This window comes from Octodon degus, unplaced genomic scaffold (assembly GCF_000260255.1).
Source record: "Octodon degus isolate 3935 unplaced genomic scaffold, OctDeg1.0 scaffold00034, whole genome shotgun sequence".
In the NCBI taxonomy this organism is placed as follows: Eukaryota; Metazoa; Chordata; class Mammalia; order Rodentia; family Octodontidae; genus Octodon; species Octodon degus.
In genome coordinates, this window is record NW_004524610.1 from 4,820,356 (window position 1) to 4,829,220 (window position 8,865).

Here is an 8,865-nt window from a genome sequence, read left to right on the forward strand (position 1 = left end):
TATATATATTAGTTAAGATAGCTATACTCCTAATTTCTATTAGTTCATTGAAAAAGAAAGTTTGTGCTTATACTGTTTGATCAATTTATCATGCCTATATCTTGTAATCTGAGCAACTACTTAGAAGATCACAATAAGCAATGTACTAACCACTGTTACTCTCCTATCTTGGCTTGAAATTCTGACATATAGAGTAACATGTCATCTGCAAAATAATGGTAATGTAACTTCCCCATTATCGTTTTTCTCTGTTCAATTTCTCTGGCTAGTATTGACAGAATTATACTGAATAGGAGTGATGACAGTAGACATCCTTGTCTTGTTCCTAATTTCAAAAGAAAGTTTTCAGTTTTTGACCATTTAGTACAATGTTGGCTGTTGGTTTGCCATAGATGGCTTTTACTGGATTGAGATAAAGACCATCTATTCCCATTTTAATGGTTTTTCATCATGAATGGGTTTTGAACCTTGTCAAATGCTTTTTCAGTATCTATTGAGATGGTCATGTAGTTTTGGTCCTGGCTCTGTTAATATGATGTATTACATTTCGTGAATTGCATACATACATTGAGCCATCCATCCATTCCTAGGAAGAATTCTAGTTGGTCAAGGTGTATAATCTTCTTGATGATTTGCTGGAGTTTGTTTCCTTGTATTTTACGGAGGATTTTTATATCTATGTTTATTAAGGAGACTGGTCTGTAGTTCTCTTTCTTAGTTGAGTCCTTCTCAGGTCTTGGTATGGCAGTAATGCTTGCTTCTAGGAATGATTTTGGGAGGATTGCTTCCTTTTCAATTTCATTAAAAAGTTTGAGAAGTGGTGGCATTGAATCTTCTCTAGATTTTTTGCAGAGGCTGGGCAGATAGCTCAGCTGTCTAAGCACAAGCCTGGCAAGTGCAAGGACCTGGGTTTAATCCCCAGTACTGCATGCCATGCTGGCCCCAGGCGCTGAGTCAGCCACTGAAACTGGACATGGTGCTACATGCCCTTAATCCCAGCACTGGGGAGGCTGAGACAGGAGGATCACTACAAGTCCAAGCTGCATAATGAGACCCTGCACCAAATAAATAAATAAATGTCTTGCAGAACTCAGCAGTAAATTTGTCAGGACTGGGCATTTCTTTATTGGAAGGTTTCCTTCTCCACTGTAGGGAGAGTGTGGACTGGTACAACCACGTTGGAAGTCAGTGTGGAGAGTCTTAAAAAACTAGCACTAGAAGTTACATTCAACCCATCTCTTCCCCTTCTTGATATCTTTCTGAAAGAATTAAAAGCATCGTACTATAGCCATGTATGTGCACTCATGCTCGGAGAAGCACAGTTTGTAATAAGTAATATTGGAAGCAGCCTACATGGCCATCAACCAATGGATAGATAACAAAGATGGGGTTTTTCTATATAAAGGAGCACGGCTCCATCATAAAGAAGGACACGTGTGAGGCATTTCAAGCCAAATGGATGGACCCTGAGAGTATTCTCTGAAGTGAAATAAGTTGGACACACATGTGTAAATGCTGTATTGTTTCTCCGGTGTGAGGAAACCAAAAGTGTAAATAAGGACCAGAATATATAATAAATATTATGAAACAGGAAGAAAATGTTCAACAGGGAACTAGGGAGGGGCAGAGGGGAAGGAAGGAAAGGTAAAGAAAATGAGAAAAGAAGGAAAAACTGGAAGCAGAACTTTCACAAATAAGGAGGGGGAGAGGGGCTTAAGAGAGGGTAGGAAATGGGAAGAAATGAATCAATTAATATCACGCATGGGTACAAATTCCTTATGATGAACATGATCATTACGTATATGTACAATGTACCAAGAGAATAACTAAATGAATAAATACCTAAATAGACAGCTTATCCAAAATAAACAAAAAATTATCAACTTCTAACTTGAGGTGTCAGCTTTCCCCAATATACCCAGGACCAAGTATGAACTCTGCTTCTTTATTTCTCAGTTCAAATATTGAGACAAGCTCCTACTAAGCTCTAAGTTGCCCAGGCTGGACTTGAATTTGCAATCCTCCTGCCTCAGCTTCCTGAGTTCTGAGATCATAGGCATCCCATTACACCCAGCTTCTAGTACTCTTTTTTAAAAACATTTTTTAAAAGTATAACTAGGTGTTCAAAACATCCTCTTAAAAAAATGTGTATTCTTTTCACATCTATCAAAGAAAAGCATGTCATGAAAACAGATGTGGGAAGCTCATTAAAAATTTTTAAGAAATTCCAATACTGCATAATAAAATATGCAAAGTCCCATGCAGGGTCTTGCTTTCTACTTAGGGGGGCAATGAACGCATGAGTGAGTTATGTGAGATGGATTAATGTCTAGGCATGGACGTGAAGGACGCGGTTACTGAATGCTGAGGATTATGTGCAAATTTAAACAGGAATGGTTTGGTCAGAGGAAGACTCACTGGGGTGATACGTCAGCTCCCACAGAGAAAGGGAAGCAAAATATGCATGTGAGGAGACCAGGGAATAAACTCCAGGGAAAGAAGCAGCTCCTACAAAGAGGCAGAGTTTGAAGAGGCCGCCACAGCTGGAGCAGAGGGCATAAGGAAACATTGATGAGCTCCGCAGGGCAATGGGGTCAGAACTAGAGGATCCTTCTGGAACATTCCAGAACTAATTTCTACTCATAGGAAGTAGGGATGCATGAGCAGATTCTGCCTAAGCAGCAACCAGATCTGAGGGACCTCTGACCACCATGCTGAGTGCAGCTGTACAATGCCTGGGTGAAGCCATGAGAGGTCTGGCACTGAGTGCTCAGCATGGGCTAAGGGAAGCAGAGCGAGTCAGGAGGCCAGGCCACGTCTGCCTTGCATGTGGAGATGGCTGGACTCTGCAGCAGAGGTGGGGGGTGCGGGGGGAGAGACGGAAGCAGGGAACCTTTGAGGGGGCTGAGGAGGAGGCCACGGGTAGAACAGTGGGAGACGAGGTCCGTTTATCTGTGGCCATGTTAACTTTCTGAACTTCTCAGCATTCACAGGAGGTCCAAGGACTCTGGTTAGGGATGAGAGGTTGGTAAAAGAAGTAGGGTCAGAAACAGAACCTTGAACTGAGCCCCAGGGCCTCCAAGCTTCACGGTCTGAGGAAAGGCAAGAAGACACTTCCAGAAATTCCATGTGGTTTCTCCAGATGAGCCTGTTCTCTTCACTCTCCACCGGTCTTGCGTTTGGACTTCTTTCCCTGGTCCTCAATGGCTCCAGTCATATTATCTTCCAGGTCTTTTCTGTGAGAGCGAAAGTGCTGGGTGCTCCCCACACACGCAATGTGCACTCGCTGGCTTGGCCCAGTGCTCCAAACACAGGCCCACCATCTGCTTTCACTTCTCCTCTCACAGGACGTCAGGCACCCAGGCTGGCAGCGGTCTGCCAGGTCGGAACATGCCCAGAGCCCAGGTAGAGACACCCCAGGTTCCCCTGTAGCTTGTTGTTACTTAGTTTCACCCAGCAGCATAAACCATTGTGAGAATCCAGATTGGACCAGAAGAATTTACTTCAGACCACTCTCTTCTGGAACATTCGAGAGACCTGCAGTCCTCTCTCTCTCTCTTTTTTTTTTTTTAATAGCAAACTTGATTGCTAAAGACTTTGCTGTTTAAAAATCTATAAAGGTAGCAACATAAAATACATACCTATTCTTTTTAATTTTTTATTTGAAAGAGAATTAGAATGATAATAAAACAATACAGAATTTCAAACCAAAATGATAAGAAACTAACAATGGTTCTATTGCACATTGTTATCCTGAAGTCCTCTTACAAGCCTTAAATCCCAGCCCAGCACCACCGCAGCTTCCCACACGTCCGGAGGCAGCTCGAACTAGCTGTGGGTGATGGAGGCCGGAGGGGGCGGGAGCGATTTTTAACTGCTTCCTTTTTATATCTCCATATACGTTTTTCTGCAGAGAAACTAAACATGCATAATAGGAAAGAGAAAGCAAAAATGGTTTTGTGCCTTCTGAAAATAAGGCACCACATATTTCATAATTAATGGTAAATGTCAATACTTTAGGCATCATAGAGCTATCACCATGTCTGAGAGAAATAACACTGTGTTTTCTGCTTGTGTCTCGGTTGGAAACAAGGCAGGGCCGGTCCCTGGGGCTCAGAGGAGGCCGGGGCCGCTGCCCGCCTCGACCCTTTGCTGTCTGAGTTACGAGTTAGGCGCCAAGCATTCCAGTATGGCACCAAGCAGCCTAATAAAAATGGATCATTTCTCCATGATCTGAATCCTTCCTTCGTATGTCACAAACTTGTGAATGTTAAAAAAAAGTAATTGTGGGAATGACATGTTTTAATTTGTTTCTGGACTGCAGCCATGATTTCATAGAAACAAATCTTTTTCGTTCCATTTTTAAGGTATCTGAGGAAATTTAAAAGATTAAAAGGTGAAAACTGAGAAGGTCATTCTATGAACGTTTGCACTTGAGAAGTTCTTCCTGGTTAATACACAATTCTGTGCAAAGTTGGGGGTCTCGCATCTCTGCCAGATCTTTGATGTCAAAAAACAATACCAACAAAGGCAGTGGAGCACTTTCATGAAGTTCTCTCTTTTCGAGAATGTTGAATGTTTAAAAGCCCCTCCTCTAGGGGTACTGGGCCTGAAATTTATTTTTAGATATACATTTTACTACTAAATTTTTTAAACTGACAAATAATTGTATATGAAGGCTGTGTAACATTGTGCTACATGTTCACATTTTATTTTATTTGTAATGTATTTAGTGCAGCGTCTACAGGGTCTCACTATGCAGAGTGGACTCATAGTGATCCTCCTGTTCACAGCTTCCCAAGTGCTGGGATTACAGGCGTGCGCCACCACACCCAGTCTCATTCACCTTCTAACACCCCCCTGGGGTAGGGCTGGCACAGCACACTGGGGATTGAACCCCTGGCCCCTGTGTCTGCCTAAGCAGGCACTTTAATCCATTGTGCCATCTGGCCAACCCTTCTTGTTCACATTTTAAAATAATTAAATCTAAATAACATAGCCATCATCTCACATACTTAGCAATTTCCTTTGTGGGAATAACATTTGCAATTACTATTTAGGCAAGTCTGGAATATACCACGTGTGATTATTAATTATAGTCATCATTCTGTTCTTGCTCTTCAGATTGATTGATTGATTAGAGACAGAGTCTAGCTCACCTTTACTCTGCGCCTCCTGCCCCAGTCCCTAAGTGCCAGGGCTACAGGCGCGTGCCGGGATGCCTGCCCACCATTCTGTACGGCAGATCACTGAGCCTTACCCTTCCTTTGTAGTTGTTGCTTTGTGCTCCTTCACCCACACCTCTCCTTTCCCTGTCCAGCCCTACATTTGACTCTAGGAATCATTTTAGTCTCTACTTTTACGTACTCGACTTCTTAGATTCCACTGCCAAGTGAAATTGTATGATATTTGTTTTTCTGTGTCTAACTTATTTCAAAGAGTACAAGATGCTCTGGGTTCATGTTGCTACAAATGACAAAACCTTTCCCGTTTGAAGGTTGCATAGTATTTCACCATGTACAGAGATGCCACATTGTCTTTATTCAGGCATCTGCTATTGTTAAGTTGCCTCCACAAATCAGTTATCAAGGAAGTAAAGAAAAGAGAACTTTAGTTCATGGATGGTGGAACTAGAAACTGACACAACTGTCATAGAAACTAGTAAAGAGATTCCATTAAAAATAAAATAAATCTGCTATATGACCTGGGAATCCTGCATTTGGGTGTATATCCAAAGCAACTAAAATCAATAAGTGGAACAGACATTGACACAGTGATGTTTATTGTCCTGGAATCTTCTTTTTTCATGTGATTTTGTGTCACACCTTATTATTTTAAACAATTAGAGCACGATCTAATTTTCCAATGTGGGCTATAATAGATAATCTATTTTGAAGTTTGATAATCTAAAGGAAATGAAAATGTGGTAAGGCATTTTGGAGCTGGGGAAGACTAAGAACTGGCTGCTGTTGCTATGGTCAGTAATATTTAGTGTTTCCCCAAAGTTCTAACCCTAAGGGGATGGCTCTAGGTAGGTGGGGTCCTCAGGAGGCACACATGGTAGCCCTAAGTGATCCCTTCGCTCTGTCATGTAAGGCCAAACCAGGAAGCCCCTCACCAGTTCTGGAAGAAACTTATGAAGTTTGTTTCTAAGCTACCAGGTCTAGACAAAGAGAGAAATCTAAACAGCCATTAATTTATATTTCTCCTTTAGCATCACACTGGACTTAATTTTAGAGTAATCTTAGAGTGGGCTTGCTGGCTTTTTTTGCTTTACCTATTTTTCAAAATACTTCAGAACTTTTTTCTTTCAACTGTCATGAATTGATTAAAAAACAAAAGTGAAAAATCCAGGCCACTCCCACCTCAACTCTGCTGTACTTTTTCCACAGACAGTATTTCTCTCTAGGTCTTTTTCCACAAAGACAACATTCCTTAGCTATTTCTAATTCTGCTCATTTATTTTGAAAACTTGTTGAAATCAGATTTGCACTGGATGCTTGCTGTCGGGTTCCTTCAAGCCTGCTCAGGTTCCCAGGTGCTTTGTGTGTCTCTCTTGGGCTATCAGCTTTCCTGTGGCCTTGTTGGTCACACCCACAGAGGCAAAGGCAAGTGTCTTTCCTTGCTTCAAAATATTTGCTGTAGTTACTATTTCTTCTCCTATTTTAGCAGGTGACATGTACGTTATGTTCATGTCAACACGAACTCCTGGCACTCCTCTCTCTGTGAATAGCAGGGCCATTGCTGAGATGCTGTCTAGTAAGGTGGCCGGAAAGCCACCGTCCAGAGTGCTGTATTTGTTAGTGTGCTCTTCCTCTACTTTCATTTCGCAAGTCACGTTCTCAGGAGCAGCCGAGACGAGAGTCACCTTTTCCCAAACTCTATCAAAGCCCGGAGCTTTGGTCACAATCTTCATCGCATCTGGCGCCTTCTGTAACGTGATGCTCTCTGTGCACCGACTGTCAGCTTGGAAGAACGAAGGACCTCAAGTCCGCCGCTGAGTAACGACCAAGGACCTGAGCTCAGCCGCCCTTTCTGCCCAGCAGCGTGCTCAAGGTCACGCGTCGCGTGCTGCCTTGTCCTGGAATCTTAAATCTATTTTATTTCACACTAACCAAAATGAAAATTGAAAGAAAGTCTAAATAATAAGCCAAATCAATTGAATGCAAAATGAATTTTCCAACTGCTAGACTGAGAAACGCAGCTACAGCAGAATGAGCATTCCTTTCTGGGGGAGGAATGGGAGAAGAAGGAAGAGTTTTCTGAGGCACTGGACGCAGGCCAAGCGAGGTGGAAAGCAGAGGCCACACGGGGCGCCCGCTGGGCGTCGGTCCCCATCCCTCGGGCCTCGCGCTCATTGCAGAGAAGTGTCTGAGGCCCCTCGAGGAGCACGCTAGATCATCTCACAGCATCCAAACGGGCTTCAGCAGCATCGCGTGCATTGTGAATTTTATTACGCCTGCACCGGTTCCTCTCTGCAGACTCCGAAAGAGGATTGGAAAGTCGTCCTTCGGCTCTACTGGCAAATGCAGGCTCTGCTGTCTTCACACGGCGCTTGCCTGCTGGGAGCTCCTCCTGCTAGATGTGCATAAAGTCTAGAAAACCAAGGTAGATGGCTTCCCTTCTCCCCGGAGCTTTTTCACGTACTTAAACATTCTGAAGCACTGCAGATGGAAAGAAGGTGGTGCGGCGGAAAGCGCCGTGCCAGGGCTATGTCCTCAGCAGGCCGGGGGCGTTTACAAGTAGAGTGCAGCGGAAGAGCAGCACACACATTCCTGTCTCCTCTCAGTCCTCCTAAGGATTAAGGAAGGATTAGTGCAGGAAAATCTTTTGGAATTTCTTAAAAAGTAACGTACACACGTTTCCAATTAGACGCAAGCCGTTGCTCATCTGCTCCTAGGTTTGCTTTCCGTTGGAATCCTAATTGCAAACAGGGCTTTCGAGGGCGCGCTAAGGTAACCCTGCAATTAGGGACTGTGTAAAAGGAGGGATGTTTCCATTTTCCCCACTTAGGCAGGACATTCTGGGAAACAGATGCGACATTCCCAGGCAGTGAGGGGGTGGCCCATGTATCAGAAACGAGTTTTGAAGAGTTCCTCCATAAAAAGATTGCTTGGTTTCCACAGCAAATGAAATTATCCTTAGGTATTAGTAATATTTTTTCCTATTAAACAACAAAGAAAACAAATGTTTCTACTCAGCTTTTGATGGACAGCTTTTTGTTTTTCTGTGAATGCTTTTGAGAAGAAAAGTGTTTGGTGTGGGATAAAACACTTGTTTAGTTATACCACTTAAGAAACTTCTGTTTTTAAAGATTTAATTTAAATTTGGGGAAAAATAATTACTAGAGTCAACAAATGATATAGGAGGTGAATTAGAGGGAAGAAATTGCATCTTTTTGGAGAGTTTTTCTTAGTAGCTCTAAGATTCATTAATGACACCTTAAGTTGTGGCCCATGTAGAGAGGTAGGAGGAACAGGTCTCATCCTCCCAGACTCCAGAAAGCTGACGCAAAGTGAGACTTAGTAACTTGGAAAGGGCGCAGCAAGCCCTTCATACCAGGGCATTCCTCACAGCCTGCGTGCATCACGCCATGCGAGGCCGAGCTTGAGATGGATGACTCTTGGGCTCAAGTTATATTTATAGAAACAATTAATAGACCTGACCTTAAATGCTCACAAGTAAAGGAAATTGCTTTCTGTTCACCAAATATAGTCTTGGCTAGGTGGGTGTGCTACTGATTTTACTCATAGACGCACCCAAAATACTGCCCCCTCTGTGGAACACAAGTTGTTACCCTCTTTAATTATGTGTTTGGGTGGCATGGAGCAGCTGGACTCTGACTTGAACTGGGTGACCTCCCCT

General features: G+C 43.0%; 1 pseudogene; it reads right to left on the reverse strand.

Moving 5' to 3' along the window:
* Window positions 1–6,526: 6,526 nt before the first annotated feature.
* Window positions 6,527–6,916, reverse strand: LOC101568537 (annotated as a pseudogene).
* Between the last annotated feature and the right edge of the window lie 1,949 nt (window positions 6,917–8,865).